Source organism: Ursus arctos, unplaced genomic scaffold (genome assembly GCF_023065955.2).
Source record: "Ursus arctos isolate Adak ecotype North America unplaced genomic scaffold, UrsArc2.0 scaffold_1, whole genome shotgun sequence".
Classification (NCBI taxonomy): Eukaryota; Metazoa; Chordata; class Mammalia; order Carnivora; family Ursidae; genus Ursus; species Ursus arctos.
The window spans coordinates 33910577-33931318 of NW_026622763.1; the positions used below are offsets into that span (position 1 = coordinate 33910577).

General features: G+C 40.0%; 1 long non-coding RNA gene across 1 annotated transcript in view; it reads right to left on the bottom strand.

Annotated features, from left to right (window-relative positions):
• LOC130544688 (uncharacterized) overlaps nt 1-20742 on the bottom strand; it is a 73863-nt gene that overhangs the window by 14642 nt on the left and 38479 nt on the right. Inside the window, exon 2 of the long non-coding RNA XR_008961150.1 lies at nt 17444-17575. This is a non-coding gene — a long non-coding RNA (uncharacterized LOC130544688). The remainder of the gene's footprint in view (nt 1-17443; nt 17576-20742) is intronic.

A 20742-nucleotide genomic window follows, 5' to 3' on the forward strand; every position in this document is an offset into this window, starting at 1 on the left:
TCTCATGTGCTTATTTGCCAACTGTATACTTTCTTCAGTGAGTTATACATTCTGTTTATGTATTTCCCACATTTTCTAGTGGAATTATTTGTGGGGTTTTTTTTACTGTTGAGTTTTGAGAGTTTTTTATATATTCTAGATATTAGTCCTTTGTCAGATATATGGATTTCAACGTTTTCTCCCAGTTTTTCATCCTGTGAACAGAATCTTTCACAAAGCAAAGGTTTTTTTTCATTTGGGTGATGTCCAATTTTTCCTTTTACGCATAGTGTTTTGGGGTCCTAGACAAAGACCCAGTCTTTCATTCCTGAAGTCTTTGCCTAGTCCAAGATTTTGAAGATTTTCTCTTTTACTTCTTTCTAAAAGTTTTACTGTTACATTTTGCCTTCAGTACATGACCCATTTTGAGTTATTTTTTAATTAGATATGAGGTTTAAGTCTTGGTTCATTTTTTGGCCTGTGGATATCAAATTTCTCTAGCACCATTTGTTGGAAGTCTATTCCCATTTTTCCTCAATTGAATTACTGTTTCATGTTTGTCAAAAATTAGTTGGACCAAAAAAAATTAGTTGGACATATTTGTGTGGATTTCTGGCTTCTTTACCTGTTCTATTGATCTCTCTCTCTCTGACAGGGCCATGTTGTCTTGATCAGTATAGCTCTACAGTAGGCCTTCATATCAGGTAGAGTGATTCCTCCTGCTTTATTCGTCTTTTTTGAGATTGTTTTAGCTACTCTAGGACCTGTGCCTTCCCATATAAATTTTAGAATAAATTTGTCTAGGTCTACAAATATCTTCTTCTAAATTAATTCAATGTATATAATTTAAAAGAGCTATCTAGAGAATGTTTGATTAGTTCAGTAATTTATTTGTCTTTTTAAATTATTTTGAGATATATAGAACAAATTAGAATAATCCATGTGGCTGGCATTGATTGACTCCTTGGCATTGCAATTTTAAAAGCTGAGTAAGCCATTAGGCTTTTATATTGTTTCAATTAAAGAAAAGAGGCGTAAGGAGGTGAAATTGCCATTTGTTTATAGACTTCTACTGCATAGGATGAAAGTAGTTTACTATGAATATGTTATTCAAGCAAATCAATAAGAAAGAGATAATCAACCCAACAGGAAAGTGGACAGAGAGTGTAAGTGGGCAATTTCACAACAAAGGCATAAGGAAAGGTGCTCAAATGCTCTAGTAAGCATAGAAATACAAATTGAAGTCATAGAAATCGTTTTTTGGGGCAGGATCGTTCATGTTAAAGTTGCAGCCATTTCCCACAATTCTATTTCTGGGAATAATTCATCATACAGCGTTCTTAAATGCATGCAGAAATCTGTAACACAGGATACCCATGTTAGCATTGTTTACAATAGAGAAAAACCCGACCAACTTGTTTATAAATGTGGGGCACACCAAGTTAATCGTGTTTAACACCATATTATATAATACCATGTAGCCTTTAAACAGAATAAAGGAGATCTGTATGTATTAACATGGAAAGATCTCTAAAATATATTGGATAAATGAAAAAAGCATGTCACAGAGGAAAATGTATAATTAGACTACAAATATGTAAAAATGCAGATCTATAAATGTACGTTGAGATATGAACAAAAAGTCATGGCTAGGTCTGGAAGAACACATACATCTGTTAACACAAGTTAAGGGGAAAGAATGGGATTGAGGATAGGTTGGGGAGGCTGAGGGTTAGAGAAGAAGTCCTCAGGTTTTATTTTATATTTCTGTATTTTTTTTAAAGATTTTATTTATTTATTCAACAGAGATAGAGACAGCCAGCGAGAGAGGCAACACAAGCAGGGGGAGTGGGAGAGGAAGAAGCAGGCTCATAGCGGAGGAGCCTGATGTGGGGCTCGATCCCACAACGCCGGGATCACGCCCTGAGCCGAAGGCAGACACTTAACCGCTGTGCCACCCAGGCGCCCCAGTATATTTCTGTATTGTTTGAAGTTATTTTACAATAAGCATTTTCATCATCTTCTGTAGTACTTATGATATTTTAAGATACATTTTGTATGTGCAGATTACATTGCTGCCAAAATCATATCACTCCTACCATAAGCGAAATCGAACCTATAGATTTAACTGAGTCTATAGGAATGATATAATATGGACAGCATGAAAGTCAATTTAATTTCCCACGTAATTTATCAGACTCTTTTAGATTTGTGCTGTTGTTTTCAGGGATTGCTCCCAAATATTACTAAACAACTCCTTTAGCATTTGAGACAAAGGCAAATCTGGTGCTCATTAGTGAGTCATTCTCTTTGGCTCTGATCAAACAAACATGGGATTTCAGAGGCATAGAAGTAAGCATTGCCCTACTCCCAGACTGTAAGCAGCAGAGATTGTAAAAAGTCCACTACTTTTTTCATAAGCAGAGAATACCGGTAATCAATTCCTAATGGGGCAAGCATTTTCAATTTATTTTCTGAAGACGTGTTGAATTTGTGTCTGTCCATTCTAGCTGCTCAGCCTCCTGTGGCACTTACAAATTGCCTTCCTATAATTGCTGTATTTATTAGTCAAGGCTTTCGTTTGCAAGCAACTGAAACATCATTGGCTATCTTTAAAAAAAGAACAATGTATTAGAAGGTCATCAGGGCTGACCGAATTGATGGGAGGCCAGATGGCCAGGCTTGAGAAATGGGAATAATCTCAGAGAGGACTGTATGACCAGGATGAGCAACAGAAACCCTGGCAACGGTCATCCAACAGGACAACAAAGGCTCTGCCTCTATGATAAATCTGGCCTACATCTCTTTCTATAATCTTGCATGACAAAGTGCAGGACAGAGTATCCAATAGGAGGGTCCAAAGTCACATGTCCTCTGAATCTATCAAGGCCAAGATGGCTACTACCCCCCACTGGAGATACATGTATTGGGAGATTACTCAAACGGTAGATGAGAGTGCTAAAACAAAATGCCAGTTTGCTTGGTGGCCATGGTCAAGGGCAAAATTATTTAGCCCAATTATGGACTCATCTGGTACTTTAACAGCAATATTAGAGCAGACCCCTCCTTTTTTTTTTTTAAAGACTTTATTTATTTGACAGAGAGAGAGAGAGAGCATGAGCACAAGCAGAGGGAGAGACAGGCAGAAGGAGAGGGAGAAGCAGGCTTCCTGCTGAGTGGGGAGCCCGATGCGGGGCTTGATCCCAGGACCCTGGGATCATGACCCGAGCTGAAGGGAGATGCACAGCCCACAGAGCCACCCAGGCGCCCCTAGAGCAGAGTTCTTGAGTCTCTCCTGCTTTTTCACAAGATTGCTCATTTCCTTGTAAGAATAATACATCTTTCCGAACTCAACAATTATAAAGTGGTCTTGGAGAAGGGAGTGCTTTAAAGTATAGAAAAGGGCAAAACAAATGAGCGAACAAACAAACAAACAAAAACAGAAACAGACTCATAAGTATAGAAAACAAAGTGGTGGTTGCTGGGAGAGCAGGGGAGGTGAAACAGGTGAAGGGGATTAAGAGACACAGACTACTGGTTATAAAATAAGTCAGTTACACACACGCACAAATCAAACAAAAACAAATCAAAACAAAATCAGTCAGTCATGGACGTAAAAAAAATACAGCATAGGGAATACTGTCAATAACATTGCAATAACTTTGATGGTAATGGATGGTACACTTATCATGGGGAGCATTTCATAATGTATATAATTGTCAAATCACTATGCTGTACACCTGAAACTAAGAGAATATTATATGTCAACTATACTTCAATTAAAATTTTAAAAAAATTGTTAATAAATAAATCCTTAATAAGTAAAATTGTTAATAAAAGGTGGCAAAGAGCAGGCTATTGTAAGATCTCTTTTTTTAGCCATAAGAAATCATAATCAGCATTAAATAGGTAAAGACGGTGGCTTTAACAAATGCTTTAATGTTCTCTCTCCTGAAATTCCTCTGAAAGGACCATATACAGAAGTATTTAAAAAGATCTTTGTCTAACACGTAGATTTTGGAAGCTATAAGGAGATGTGAAAGTGGCAACTACCTTAGCAGAACAAGAAAGCTAAACCCTGTCCTAGAAGGGAGGGAATCTGAGAAGTAATCATTACACTGTAGAGAAAAAGAGAAAAAAAGCTCAGGAATTGATAGTACCACACACTTGTAAATGTGGTAAAAATGTGAGGATTGATTGAAAGTGTGTTGAGGAATCATCATAACTCCCAGATCCATGCCCTCAACCTGATCAGCTTGGCCACTGCTCTTCCTCTCCCCCACAGAAGACTGGAACGTGGTTTTTTGTTTGTTTGTTTGTTTGTTTGTTTGTTTTCTTTGAAGGGGGCAGAATAGAGGATCTCCGGACAGGACAAAATCGGTTATAATGGAGAGTGGAGGCAATGTACTAAAGACAGGAGGATTAAATGAATATTTGCATAATGAATGATGAGGCCCTGGTGTTCTTTCCCCCCGGTACAGTTCCCAGATATGGCAGCCAGTCTATATCTTCCAGACAAGTCACTGGAAGATCCTTATCTGGAAAACAGGACCAGTCTAAGAGCTCAGACCTAAAGACACTGACATTGACGGGTTTCCCAGCACAGTCCAGCCAGGTCACCCTAGAATGAAGATCACCACCTCCAAGACTCACACATGCACTCACGGCTTCCATTCATGCTCTTACTTCCAATCCTTAAATATGAGCAAATGCTCAAGGGTTACCAGAAATTGAGGAAGTATTTGATTAAAAAAAAAAAAAAGATGATGAAAACAAATGAACAAAAGGAACTTGGAAGAAACAGACTAAGCAAGGAAAAGAAAACTTCAAAATCCAACATAACCAATATCCTCATACAGTTCAAAGGAGCTATTAACATCCATGAAATACAAACACCTACTTTTAAAATAGTTTATTCCAGGAGAAGAAAAAAACAGAAATTTTAAAAAATGATGGTAGAAATGAAAAACTCAGTAGAAGTGTTGAAAGATAAAATGAGGGACACCTGGGTGGCTCAGTCAGTTAAGCATCTGCCTTCAACTCAGGTCATGATCCTAGGGTCATGGGATGGAGTCCCGCATCGTCTCCTTGCTCAGTGGGGAGCCTGCTTCTCCCTCTGCCTGCTGCTCCCCCTACTTGTGCTCTCTCTGTCTCTGACAAATAAATTTTTTTAAAATCTTAAAAAAAAAAGGAAAGATAAAATGAGGTAGATCTCTCAGAAAGTAAATAAAAAACACAAAGAAATGTAAAAAACAGGAGAAAAGATCAGGAAAACTAGAGGGTAAAACAAGAAGTTCCAACATCTAATCTACAGTAATATGAACACTAGAAAGAGAAAACTTGGGAAACAGAGAGAAGAAAATCAGCAGCAAAATAATAAAAAATTCTCAATACACAAGACTGTAAGCTTTCAGATTCTAAGAACCCATTGTCCAACACAGTGGTGGAAAAGTTTCTCATTGAAGAGACGGGGCACCTGGCTTGTTCAGTCGGTAGAGTGTGCGACTCTTGATTGTAGGGTCATCAGTTCAAACACCACACTGGGTGTGGAGTCTACTTTAAAAAATAAGTAAAATAAACAAAATAATAAAAAAAAACTTTAATAAAATATTTTCTAAAAAAAAAGAAGAAAGATACAACTTTGCGCAATTTCTCAACACCAGGGACAGAGAGAAGATGTAACAAGATTCTGGAGTTGGGAAGATAGAAATTCAGGAGTCAAAATATTATCAGACTTCTCAAGAGCAACACTGGAAGCCTGAAGTAATAAACAGATATCATTACAATTCTGAGGATAATTTCGAACTGAGAATTCTATAAATTATCAATCAAGTGTATCAGTCAGGATCCTGGCAGGAAAGAGACAGTGAACCCCAGGAGGATAATGGCGGAGGTTTAATAAAGGGACTGGCTGTAAAGGTTTGGGCAGAACACCATTATCACAGGGGCACAAAGGGAGGAACAAGTTACCAGCACCCAGAGAGTAACTGCACACAAAAGGCCACAAGACAAGGGTGTATCTTTTAGTAGAGGATGCGGACAACTGCCTCAACTGGCAGGCAAGCAGCCAGGAAATACAGACCCCAAGCTCTCTCCTCAGGCCTCCCTCCAGTCTCCGGCTCGTGTTTCCCACTGGCCAGACACCAAGTGAAGGCCAGATGGCAAGTGACTGCAACAATGCTGTCTATAAACCTCAGGCTCCCGGGACACTGAGTAGGGTGGAGAGGGTGGAGTAAGTCATAAAGACTAAATCTGTTAAAATGTGTAAAGCCTTTAGAATAACACCCATCACATTTTAAACACTCAGTGTAACTTACCTATATTGTTGTTGTTAGTTTCATCATCATTATTGTCATTTAGAGGAAACTATTAAAATTCACATGAAATCAAACATTGACAAACAGCCTAACCATTTTCTTTTCTTTTTCAAGATTTTATTTATTTATTTATTTATTTATTTATTTATTTAGGAGAGAGAGAGAGAGAGAGAGCGCACAAGCAGGGAGAGGGAGAAGGAGCAGCAGGCTCTCCGCTGAGCAGGGAGCCTGATGTGGGGCTCAATCCCAGGATGCTGGGATCATGACCAGAGCCGAAGGCAGACACTCAACCGAGTGAGCCACCCAGGCACCCCCAGCCTAACCATTTTCTAAATCCCATCCCTCCATCCCTGATAAGACTCTTCAACACAAATATACAAAACATACTGTAAAATTTTACTAGCATAAAAAATAATTTTCCACTGACTCGCAGGGACTTTTCGAATTTTCTCCAGATTTATTAGTGACAAGTCATCTGGAATAAATTTTTTTTGGACTTACTTGTAGTGATGTGTAATTCAGCAGTGGTGTGATTGGGCAGAAATAACTATGAAGAACTGATTCAGCGCTACTATTTTCCAGGAAGACATGGCATTGATAGTATCTTAATCAGATCACCATAGCTCAATGTTTTGCAAAGTAAGCACCATAATCCCCAGAAGTGCTGAATAGGATGGGGTAAGAGGTGGGGGTGGGTGGGGCACATCATAATAAAATAAGAGAACTGGATTGACCTTAAAATATAATTTAGTTCAAAACACAAATAGCCACTACTATACAAAATATATTGTTCAATGTTTCATCTCAAAAGTAATCAATGCGATGTAAATTTAAATAATAATGAGATGCCAATTTTGGTCTACTCAATTAGCAAAGATTTAAAAAATTACACTATCCAGTATTTGTTGGAATAGAGGAAAAATGGAACTCATGCTGAAGATGGTGTGTATATTAGCACAAACCTTTTCAGGGGACAAGCTGGCAGCATGGATTAAAAGTTCTTAAAACATTCATACCTATCACAGTCTACATGGGAGACACAGATAAGTATATCATACTGCGTATATAGTAGAGATGTGTCCCATGTGTGCTATGGCCACACAAAGGCAGAAGTAATTCAAGAGATTAATTGTTCAAGAGAAATAAAGATCACTTCACAAAAGAGATGGCACTAGGGTAAGATTTTGAAGCAATAAAACTTCACATGGCAGCGTGAACAATTCCAGTAATAGTCACGCTTCTTCTGAATCACTACACAAAAACAGAGACATGTTAAGGCAAAGCATTTTCATTAATAGTGAAACTTCCAATGTAGCTGGAGAGGTGGGAAATAGTGTCTGGAAGATGAAAAGCAATGGACAACAACAAGAAAAAATGATCTGCTTTTTAGTTAGGTAGGTGAATATTGCTTTGAAAATCATGATGTAGAGAGAAGTTAAGCAATTGCCCACCTATAGCACTCCCTCCCCTCAGCCACCAAAAAACCCCTCTCTGGCAAAAAACAAAAAAAGAAGAAGAAAAAGGAGGAGAAGAAGAAGAAGAAAAAGCAACAAGGCTGACATAGAGACAAATACTTAGGAAAATAAAGTAGAATTCATTTCATGCAAAAGGACAGCCAAGTTAGCAAGGATTGGGAGAATGGGTATGAGGTGGTCAGTGGCAAGTAGCCCGGGATGCCAAACCACCACTTATAATTATGTTAAGTATTGAAGAATAAAATAATCATATTTTCTTTATAATAATTATATTAACTATTTTGAGAAAAAATCAATTTTAATAAAGGAGTAACGTTTGCTACTTTTACAAATGAACTTTGTAACCATTCATTCACAAGCACACCAGCAGAGTGACAGAAATGAGAATTTGGGATAAAAAAAAAACAAGACAGCAAGATGTGAATGCAGCAGGTAGCAGTTGGCAGTAAGTGGTATTAAGTGAGGAAAAGGAACAGCAGATCTCTGCCGCCATTCTGAGCCTCCAGTCCTCCTCTCCCTGGTTACTGTGATTTTCCCTCTCCTTCAAAAGCCTTTTCTTCTATGCCCCCCATCTCTTCTCATTTGGGGAATATCTGACAGAGAAGTGGACCCGCTCGTGGTCAGAGTAGAGTGCCCCACAGGACACTCCCACACCTCACATCCTGCCATGCTCATTTCTCTAACTTGCTAAGAAGGACAAAAACCCGGGAAGCCGGGAAGGTAAAGAAAAAGAGGAAAGTCCATGTGGAGAGTCCCTAAATGCATTACTGTCTCTTGGAATGGTTTCTTTCTCTTTATTTCCTCAAGCAGTCTGTGTGTGTGTGTGTGTGTGTGTGTGTGTGTGAGAGAGAGAGAGAGAGAGAGAGAGAGAGAGCCAGGGAGAGACAGAGACAGAGAGAGAAAGAGAAGTGAACAAGGAGAAGAGAAGAAGGGGAGGCTGAGGAAGAAGACAAGGAAGGAAGCAGGGAGAGTGGGACAGTGGGAGAGAGGGAGGGAGAAAGAATTTGAAGTTACTCAGTTGCTAGTAGGTTTGCAATCCTGTTGCCATCACCTCCCTGCTCTTTTGGCGAGGGGGAGAGGTGTAAGGAAAATGACAACTTAAATGGAAGACCTTTCAAAATATGGATTCAGGGGCACCTGGGTGGCTCAGTCTGTTGGGCATCTGCCTTGATTTCAGCTTAGGTCATGGTCTCTGGGGTTGTAAGATCAAACCCAGTGGTGCTCTGCCCTCTGGCGGGGAGTCTACTTCCTCTCTCCCTCTCCCTGTGCCTGCCCCCCCTTGCTGGCATGCTCTCTCCCTCTCTCTCAAATAAATAAATAAAATATTTTTGTTTAGATTTTATTTATTTGAGAGACACAGCAAGAGCAAGAGCGAGAGAGAGAGAGAGCACGAGCAGGGGGGAAGGATAGAGGAAGAGGGAGAAGCAGACTCCCCACTAAGCAGGGAGCCCAATGCTGGACTCAATCCCAGGACCCTGGGATCATGATCTGAGCCCAAGGCAGAAGCTTAACCGACTGAGCCATCCAGACACCCTAAATAAATAAAACCTTTAAAAAATAATAATAAAATAAAATATGGATTCACATTTTATTTTACTTTGTAAATAAAATATTCAGGGACTAGTTGTGCTGGACCATAACTAATTTTCCAAATTAAGACTGCGATCTGGATTATGATACTCCAGTGTAACACCCAAGGAGAACTTCTTTGGAAAATGTGCTATAAAGCAGTAAGGGAATTAGCCTCACTGGGTGTGGGTTGCATACCTGGTACTGGAAACCATTCTCATATGTTAGCACCCTTGAATGTCACAAGAATCCCGCAAAGAGCGTATGTACCCACATTTTACAGACAAGTATATTGAAGTTCAGTGAAATAAAGCAACATGCTCTGGGTCACGAAGCTAACTTATCTGACTTCAAATCTATTTTCTTCCCAGTACCGTACTATCTCTCTCTGACAAATTATCATTCTTATGATGATTGGTACTTTTTCTGAGGTTGAAGGTGCTATTTTTCAAGCCACACCTATGAATTAAATGGAATAACTATTATATTTGTGGCAAACTTTTCCAGAACAGGCTTGTTTTCAAAGAATATGTGTGTTCATTTGTTCATCAAACCTTAACGTGTCAATGATATATCTTGAATTCCTTTTTGATTCAGAAAATGTTGTTGTCATAAGAATGAACTCTTGTAAAATAAAGTCTGAGAGGGGTTCCTGGCTGGCTTAGTTGTTAGAAGAGCATGTGACTATTGGTCTTGGGGTTGTGAGTTCGAGCCCCATGTTGGGTGTCAGGATTACTAAAAAAATAAATGAACTTAAAAAAAAGGCGGACGCCTAGGTGGCTCAGTCGGGTAAGCATCTGCCTTTGGCTCAGGTCATGATCCCAGGATCCTAGGATTGAGTCCCGCATCAGGCCACTTGCTCAGCAGGGAGCCTGCTTCTCCCTCTGCCTGCTGCTCCCCCTACTTGCGCTCTCTTTCTCTCTCTCTCTGACAAATAAATAAAGTCTTACTTAAAACAAAAAGAAAAAGAAAAAGGAAAGTCTGAGAGAAATTAATTCTACCTGGGCAGGATAAAGGAAAGTTTCATGAGAGAGGGAGCAAAATTTTGAATAATAAATAGGTTTTTTCTAGTGGAGGGAAGGGAAACATAGACCTATGTGGTATGTTTAGAAACGGCAAATATCAACACTGAAAGAAAAACGGCAAAAATTATATGAAAAGCAATGTGCAGGTTTCTAGCACTGAAACTCTGAGTGGGTCCAAGGGCACAGCAAAAATGAAACATATAGCATTGTGATATTTGAAATCCCTTTTATGCTCATAAGATGAATTCAGAAGCACTGACATTTCTGATCTTTATTTCCTCCTCCCAAAGCAATTTTTTAGTACTGGGTACTGTGGGTAAAAGGTCCACAAACTGGGATATCCTGATCTGAGGAATTCCACACTCTTACAGGTATCCCAGATTACTGAACCTTGGACATGCTTCCCTAACTGTGAGGAGCACTGGAAAGAAGAACGCCTGCGATGTTGTGTCCTTGACCTTGTGCAAAGGTAATCTCAGCCAAATCTTAGTCACCATTCTTGTCAATGGTGGTTCGGCCTAGCATTAACAAAGAAGAACTAAAAATGCATATGATTAATAAACACATGAGAATATATCCCACCTCATTGTTTTAGGATCTACCTAAGGAAGTGTGAAAACATTAGGGCTGTAAACCATGCCTCAACGTTTCTTGTACTTTTCATATTTCTGTCCTTTTGCATTGGGCTCTGAGATAATTTCCCTTTTCGACCTTCCAGTCCTTGAATAAGTCTGAATAGTCTGCACTTGTGTCCATTCTGCTATTCAGCTCACCTACTGAGTTTTTATTTCAATGATCACAGCATCATTCACGGTTCTCTTCTATAATATTCTGTTCTTGTTTGATGATTATAATCCACTCTTATATCTATAAATTTGGTTTTCTCAGGTGTTAGTTTCGTTAGTTGAGTTCAGTGCTTCTATTTCATGGTTGTGATTTTTACCTTACTGGTTGGTGATCTTTGGTTTTCAGCTCATCTGCGTCTCTGAGATCCCATTTTTGCCTGTCTGAGCATTCTGCTTCTGTTCAGTAAGTCTGCACCAGTTACTGCCGGGAAGGGGTAGAATCTGATGCATATTGAGATATCACAGTAGCTTATCTTCTGTAAATACCAGTTCCCCTTCCCTTCTGAGGGTAAAAAGCCGCCCAGGGGATTGCCCTTCCTCTGGCCAAGTGCCCACCCCCACTGCTCCCTCTAGGTGGGAACAGTTCTGCTGTCTTCCTCTTGCCAGGACAGGGCTGACTTGGTTGAAAATTCTGGATGCTTCCCCAATCACACTAATGATTGCTGGAGGGATCCTTTCTATTTGTTACAGCCATTGCTATGCATTCAGAGCAATCCTGGAACTAATCCCACCTTTAATAGAAATACTTTCCTGCTTATGCATTTTTCTCTACTCAGCTAACCACATCTGTTTCTCTTTGGAATTTTTCAAAATTTCTGCTTGATGATGGCATTTTCCCTGGTTTTAGTCCTTCTATGAATATATTCTTTATGAATTTTTTATTTTGTTGCAGCTGTGGAATTTCTACATAGAAGAAATTCAAGGGCTATAATCTGTTTCTGTGGGAGAGACTTTTAAATGTAATGGTATGCATTGGATACCCAAGTACTATTGAAGCATGGGTAAACAATTATTTTAAAACTATGTATATGTTTGTGTGCATGTGTGTATTTATTTTAATTTGTTTACTCTCCCAATAACATCTGATGGCAAGATATACCTAATATATGGTAATACACACACACACACACACACACACACACGCACACACACACTTCCTTTAAAACAGACTATAGTTCTTAAATCTCTCAAATAAATGCACTTAACTGGTCTAAGGAGTCATAGAAGTTTACAAACAGGAGAATCCTGAAGAGTCTTGGAGGTTGAGGTAATTAAGGAAAGAAAGGGTGTAGACAGTTTCTTGGCCCTTAAGAATTGTCCTCTAGCTTCCAGAATAACATTCCAAAACTCCTTTTGACAAGTTCCCCATCCTACTATGCTTCCTTCCCCAGCTATACTAACGAACTTGCTGTTCTCCAAAGGAATCAGCTGTTTCAGCTTCTGAACTTCCATGTGTATGCTTCTCTTTGCTTGGAACATTTTGACCCTGACAACATTCTCTCATCCAAATACAAACTGTTTAAAGATAATTCTTTCTTTAAAGAATCAGACTGGTAGTGTGTTTATTGTAATTAGCTACCATGTCTCATCCTATTATATGCAATATTATCTTCCTTTTCAAGCATGATATATCTCTCAGCTTCCCCTCGATCCTAAGGCCATCAATATCTCAGAGCGTTGGCTATGCAATGACAGGATATTAGATAGGTTTAAAGACTTTCAAAACAAAAACAAAAAACAAACCATTTCCCCTTCCCAGAAGATAATACATTGACTTTATTAATGATGTGTGAGCAAAAATCAACAGACTTGGATCTTAGTCCAGATTCTGATAAATATGACCTTGACAAGTCAAAACAGTTTAATATCCCTGGGCCTACGTTTCTACATTGAGAATGTACCATCTACATAAGGGTGTTAGAAAGAGGCTCCCTGAGCTCCCTGCCAGGTTTCAAATTAGATAGCAGGTCCAATAAATTTGGTTTTTTTTAACTTCTAGATTAATTTTAATTACTCAATAACTACATTGTCATGTAAATACTCAAATAATAGTGATTTTAAAAAAATGTCCCTCATGAATCTTGGAATTCTTCCTTCTCATCCTTTATACTGTTTCCTAGTATTCCATGATATGGCCAAACCACAGTTATTTAATCACTCCTTTCTCTATTGACGTCATGGTTGTTTCCAATTTGTCTTCTTATACACAATGCTAGAGTGAGCATCCTGGTAAGATGATGTACATTTTCTAAGATCTCTCTGCTTTACTTAGAGCAAAAGGTCTGTGCTCTGGACTTTGTCCCCACCATTAATTGGCTAAGAAGAATTAAAACAAAGGTATCCAGTGTATGCAGATAAAGTCCCCTTGAGAAGCGACCTAGAGAATAGTGACAAAGTGTTTTCACTTGAATGTCATAAGAAATCTGACAACTGCAACCTAAAGCTAAATGAACATGATTGTGGGCAGTGGTCCCTCAGAAAAGGGTGCCAGAACACGTAGGAGGCTGACTCCCTTGAGGTTTGGGCCATGGTGAAGCACTGAATGGGGCTTAGAGAGGGGAGTAAATCCTTTCAAGAACCCCAGAACCTCATAGCAAAAGGAGCCACTTGGTTTGTGGAGTCACTGGAGCCATAAAGACAGGGGACAACAGACAATCCCTTATTTTGCTCTGTGTATAGTATGGGTCTTGTGAAAGAAACACATGCAATCACTGGCCAGAACAAAAAGAAACCTGAAAGCTTCTCTCTCTTGCTAGTCTGGAAGCTGCTGAGGGCGGTCAGTGACCACCCTGACCTGAAGAGGTGACACTAGTGAGAGAGAAGCCCTGGACCAGTGGAGGATGGCACCACTGAAGAAAATAGTAAAAGGAAAAAGAAGACCAGTCCTATTGAAAGTGTCAAGTAGGCCAAGGAAGACTGATGAACTGACTTCAAATGCAACAGGAAATCTATGTACTGAACACCACTAAATGCCAGCATGATGCTAGGGGCTTCTATAGTCCACACCTCCTGTGGTCCTCATGAATACTCATAAGGGGATGGTATTACCATATCTCAGGGGACATAGGAAAATACAGTGACTCAAACAGGTCTTTCCTTCCTTGTTTCCTTCCACAAGTATTTGTTCAGAGCCTATGACATACCAGGTCCTATTCCTGGTGCCATGAATATGGAGGTAAACCAGGAGGTAAGTGCCCTGCTCTTATGGGCCTATATTCTAGTAGAACATGATAAATCACAAAACAAATGAGTGAAATTATAAATTAATACATAAACAAGAAGGAATATTAGATTGCAATAAATTTAATGCAGAGACTTAAGATAGTATGGAGGGCACTTTTTCAGGTGATGAAAATGCTCTGTATCTTGATTGTGATATTTATACAGTTGTATGCATTTGTCAGAATTCATAGAATGGTATACGCTATGAAGGGTGACTCGCCATATGTAAATCATATCTCAGTAAACTTGACCTTTAAAAAATAGGATCCTACCCCCAAAAAGTGACAGGAGGCTACTTTAGATTGAACAACAAAGGCCTCACTAAGAGGGTAGTGATTAAGTTGAGATTTGAGTACGAGAAAGAAGGTGAAGGGAAAGTTCATTCCAGAAAAAGGAAAGAGTAAGTGCAAAATCCCTGTGGTGGGAATGAGCTTGGCACGTTCAAGTTACAGCAGGGTGGGGGAGGTTGCAGATATGGATGAGAACCAGAGCAGGGTGGGGTTAGAAACCAACATCAGGAGACTGATGTTATTTTCAGTGTCACTGGAAATAGGTTTGCAAGCAGGGGAATTACAAGTTCTGATGTATGCTTTTAAAAGATCACTCAGACTGCTATGCAGAGAATGACTCTTGCAGGGAGCAAGAGTGGAAGGAGTTTTTGTAGTAGTCCATGCAAGAGATTATGAGGTCATGGACTAGTGTGGAAGTGTACGGATAGAAGGAGGCAGATCTGATACAATAGGATGGTATTATATTAATCAGGATAACAAGTAAATCCCAATCTCTGTGGCTTACCACAGAATTTTGTTCAGTATTCCTGACTGGAGTACTTCTATCTGGTCACAGAGAGAATGAGGCTCCTTCTACCTTCTGACTATACTGCCCTCTAGGGCCACAGAGGTCCTCATTTAGTCATTAGATGCAAATGAGTGACTACTTGCTGGAGATTCCTATGGGTCTGGTCTGAAACTGGAATACACCAAATTAACCCACACTCTGTTAACTAGAACTTAGCCACATAGTGCATGCACCTAACTACCAAGGGGGCAGAGAAATGTAGTCTGTGATTGTGCCCGGGAAGAAAGGGAACCTGGTTTGGTAATCATCCAACAGTCTCTGCCACATGGAAGTGGGCTGGGTGCAACTGGTGAGCGGAAGAGAGGTATCGAGGAGGAAGCCTTGGACTTGTCTCACTAGTGGTGCTTGGTAACTGCGGTAAAATAACACCTGGAAGATATGCGGGGTTCCTCTCCTTCCCTTAGCCCCTTAGAAGGGATGATGAGTGGAAGGAGACACGGGGATCTTGTCCATAGCAACTGAGCAGAACATAAGGGCAGAGAAGGAGGAAATTATTTCTTCCTTCAAAAGTGAAGCTGGCCGTGATGATATAGAGCATCTTTTTGAAGAAGGATGCACTCACTTGACTAATTATACCCAATACTTAATGAGCAGAGCCACCAGTCTTGGTGACAGCGGGCAGCAGCTGCTCTTGCCAGTGTGATCAGTACTGAAGATGCTAAGACCGCTAACGTTCCTGGGAGATCCTCCCTTCACTGCCTCGGAGGGTGTGGAAAGACACAGGGTAGTATACTTTTTTTTTTTTTTAAGATTTTATTTATTTATTTGACTGAGAGAGACAGCCAGCAAGAGAGGGAACACAAGCAGGGGGAGTGGGAGAGGAAGAAGCAGGCTCCCAGTGGAGGAGCCTGATGTGGGGCTCGAACCGAGAAGGCCGGGACCACGCCCTGAGCCGAAGGCAGTTGCTTAACCACTGCGCTGCTCAGGCGCCCAGGTGCCCCGGGGGTAGTATACTTTAACTAAACCCCTTTCAAAAACCTCCAGGTGAAGAATCAAGCCTGCATGATAACTTTCCAAATAGGAAATTGTGAACTCTTTGAGATCATGTTTTATTAATCTTTATATCCCCACCCATTATACAGCATAATACTTAGCATAAATCAATCATGCCCTCTGTAAACATCTATAAAAAATTAAATATTTATGTGGAGGTTAAGGTCAAGATTGATTATATATAGCAAGTGCCCTGGAGAGTTATCCAAAAGCAACCATGTATGCCAGGTAACCTCAGCATAAATGTATGAAGTATGGTTTGGCTTTAACTTTGATCCCATTATCGCTAATCTCATTTTCCTTGGAAAGACTGTTAATCCTATGCCCCATTTACCTGGTAAGATACACAATACTCAGTTTTCTTAGGTACTTGTAAAATTTTAATATTCTGTTCTGGTGATGATTTTTTTTTTGTATTCTTTAACAGTTTCATTGCCATGCTAATCAAATTAATGCCTTTAAATATATGTATCCGAATAACTTTTTTCATTCATTCCACAAATGATACGTATGTACTGAACAAAAATGTATAAAATACAAAACAAAAAGAAGAAATTAGTAAGTATCCATAACTCAATCATGCACAGATAGTTGGCATTTGTATGTATACCCTTCTGGACTTTCCTTTCACATATATTTATAACATATCCCTCCTTTATCAAGATAGGATCACTCCGAACTTAATATTTTTTAAAGAGTTTATTTATTCTTTTGGGAGAGAGAGACAGAGAGAGCAAGAGTGGGGGTAGGGGCAGAGGGAGAGCCCGACTTGGGGCTCAATCTCAGCATCCTGAGATCAAGACCTGAGCTGAAGTCAGACACTTAACTGACTGAGCCACCCTGGCATCCCTGAACTTAATATTTCTGAACCTATTTAAAAAAATATATCTAAAGAGCAAATTTTTAGATGAGCATATTTCAAAGTTGTTTTCAATTATGTGTATTTTTTTCTTTGTTCCAGCTTTATAGATCATGGTCATTTTTTCCTGAAAGCAGATGTAATTAAGACTTATTCTGTGCCCCTCAATAATAAAAATGAGTCAAAGTTCGACTGAAAGGTTTCAGGTCAACACAAGAAGGGCAGCATAGCAAGGATTTACAACACAGGTAAAATTCAAACCAGGTGATCTTTAAGTTTCCAACACTGAGCTCTGTGATTGTCTTACTAAGAGTCAGGGGGGCACAATGAGGTAGGGAGAAGGAGGCAGCATTTCCAGGACTTATCAGAGGTATAGGGAACAGTTTGACAGGAATAAATGCATATGGGGGAGTACTGGTAAATAATCTTGGAAGGCAGATCATAGGTAGATTTGGGGAACTGTATTTTGGAAGGAGCTAGGATGGGAGAGAAGAAGGATATTAAATATATTAACTATTACCTCCATCTCCGTGTTTTTCTCTCCTCTTCTTCTTTTCTCCTTCTTGTCTTAATCTTTTCATCTGAATGTTCTTAGACTCCCAACCTTCTGAAATCATCCTTTGCTTTAAAACCCATATAAGCTCACTTCTTCCTACAAATCAGGAAAGATCAAGTTATGCTAACAGTAACGAATAATCCCAAAATTTCAATGACTTAAAATAATAAAGGTTTATATTTTGTTCATGCTGCATAACATCAGGAATCATTCAGGGATCCAGGTGATGAAGCAGACACCATCTCAAATGTTTTCCTCCTTGCCAGACAGAAAGAGTTCTGGAGCGTCAGCAATCAAATGTTTGGCTCTGAGATAACCTATATAACTTCTGGTCACATATTATTGGCCCAGAAACAATCATATGATCCCACTAAATCCCAGAGAGCCATAGAGTACATGCTGCCAGAAGGTGGAGAGCTGGAAATACTTAGTGGGCATTACTAACGACTATCGGTCACACCATATACCTAAGGGAAATCCAATGTCAGGTCTCTTTCAGCTCATATTCACTTTCTAAAAGCTTTTTGATATAAAATAATTAAATCTTTCACTTTTCCAATATATTTCTCATTGTTCTACATCTTTCACACTGGCCTGTAAAAGTTGGCAACCTTCCACTTAAGATTCTTAAGTATGTATTGAATGAACGAGTGGAATGCCACATATTTTATTTCTTTTTTAAGAGAGAGAAATAGAGAGAGAGAGAGAGAGAGAGAGACCATGTGCATGAGTGGGGGAGAGAGGGGCTGAGGGAGAGGAAGAGAGAGAATCTTAAGCAGGCTCCACATCCAGCACGGGCCCAACACAGGGCTTGATATCACGACCCTGAGACGAAATAAAGAGTCAGTTGCTTAACCAACTGAGACATCCAGACACCCCCATATTTTATTTCTTTAACCTTGTTCTATGCCATGCATCAGAATTTCTCTCCAATTCTTTTAAATCAGGCTAACGGGAATGACCTTAATCTCCATTATTGCCCTTATTCCCATGCTAGACCATATAGAGATCTTAGGGTGGGTGAGGCATTCCTGTAATGCAATTTCACAGCCTTACAGGCAGAGTTCATAAAGACGTCCTCCACTAACATATTGTGCAATTCACTGAGCTCCGCCCTTTTCTCTTCCTCTTGCTTTGTCTTTCCCTTTCCAAGATTACAAAATATAATCGATAAAATGATATAATTTTTTAAAGATTTATTCATTTATCTGAGAGAGAGTGGGAGAGCACAGAGGGAGAGGGAGAGGGAGAGGGAGAGGGAGAGGGAGAGGGAGAGGGAGAGGGAGAAGCAGACTCCAAGCTGAGCAGAGAGCCCAATGCAGGGCTCTATCCCAGGACCTTGAGATCATGACCTGAGCTGAAGACAGTTGCTTAACCAACTGAGCCACCCAGGCACCCCTAAAATGATATAATTTATGCTTTAGTTTTCATACTATGGCCAAAGAATCACATTTTCCTACAATGTCTTGCTAATCAAACCCAGTCTTTTTAAAGTACAATCAGATACGTATCTGATCTCTTAGAATCTCTCTTCCCTCTTTTCCTTTTCTCCCCCAGTCCACATCCACCTGCCATTTCTCTAAACCTTCTTCCTGTCAGCTGAGACTAAGCTTATCAAAAAAAGTTTAATGTGCCTCTTCTCATTCTCCACCAAATATTTGAAATTCTACTTTAGAGTCTTATTTTTTTAAGTTTGTATAATAGTGACATCACTAAAACACTGTGTTGTCTTAGGAGATCTCAAGCTTGCTCAGTGCAGTCTTAGCTCAAATCAGATCTGGAGTTCTCTCCATCACGTTTTTAGGTATCTAGCAGCTGCTTAGATGTGTGGGTATTGGAACACTGTAGAAAAGCTACCCAAAGGGGAGCTGCCTCCTAAAAATAAGGGGGGGGGGAGAAAGAAAAGAAAAGGAAAAAAAAAGTGCTGTTGGGTTTTCAGCCAGTAACTGACAGGTGCAAAAGGAGGCACTGCACACCTTGGGACGGGCAGATCAAGAGATTGGGGGCAGGCAAGTTTGGCACGGCGTTCATGTAAGAAGGAGAGCATGTGCCTGGTAGTCTGCTGAGCCCTCGAAAGGAACTTTTAGAAGATATCTTCTCTCCTGCTCCCCAGACACATCCTGGGTAGTGTGCACTGAGAGTTGGGCAGGGGGTACCTACTTATCTTAGGCGACTTCCAAGGTAATTTCATAGACCACACTCCCTTTGCTACTCTTCTTCTCCCTCTTGTCCTCCCCTTGATTCCCACCCATACTCACTGCATCTTTTCCATATAAAAACCTCACCTTCCTCTCTTCTTCCACAATAGAAATGAACACCCCCCTCAAAACCAGAGACCACTTCTATTAGGCACTGTTTTCTATTTCCTTGATGAAAGGCAGGACAGGGTTTCCAAACACTGTACAGAGGTAAGGGGAAATATTTGGACTTCCAGGAGCTGAGAGAGAGGAAAAGAAGTCCTCCACCTGGGCTGGGTTAATCCATCAAAGCAATCATTAAATGTTCATGTTAAAACAAAGTGAACATTCATACCTTCCTATGCTGGGAGCTTCATTAAAATGCAAATAAACAAAGATATGGGTATCTGTTGTTAGTTATTTGACCTGAGTAAGGATTAATTTCCAACCCTTTCCTGAGAGTAATTTTGATAAATGAGAGCCAGGGGAAATTGGGGACTTCAAAGAAATGCAGAAGGCACAGCCAGAGAAGTGTGACCAGGCAAAGAATGGGGAAGCTGTGATGGTTTTGCTCTAGCCTTGCTCAAGTGAAGTTATATTTACTTCCTAAACCACAAACTTAAAATACTCATATAATTCTACTTTCCAGAGCAATATCATGGTTTGCTCCTTCCAACTATCTATTCACCCTGTTTCTCTCCGACCACACCTGTGTTCTTCACAGTCACACCCACGTGGTCTAGACTATATCCTCTTTTATACCACACTGACACTTTCTAACCCTATCAGGGAGCTGGGATACAAGTCCCTTTTTTCTCATTTGCTGTGGGGCCAAAATAGAGATTTTGAACCTAATAATTTTATACATACCTCAGTGAGCATCCAGTGAATTTTGTACCCTCAGACTACAGCCCCACAACTGCTCTTTCCAGGAGAGATGAGAGCAAACCTCCAATGTTCAGCACAAGACAACTCAGGGATTCTAGGCTAACTTCAGACCAGGCAAGTCCAGAAAGTTGGCATTTTCAAAGAATTCCAGTATCACTGGAGGGACTAAAAAAGCATGAGAGAAATGAATATGAGAGC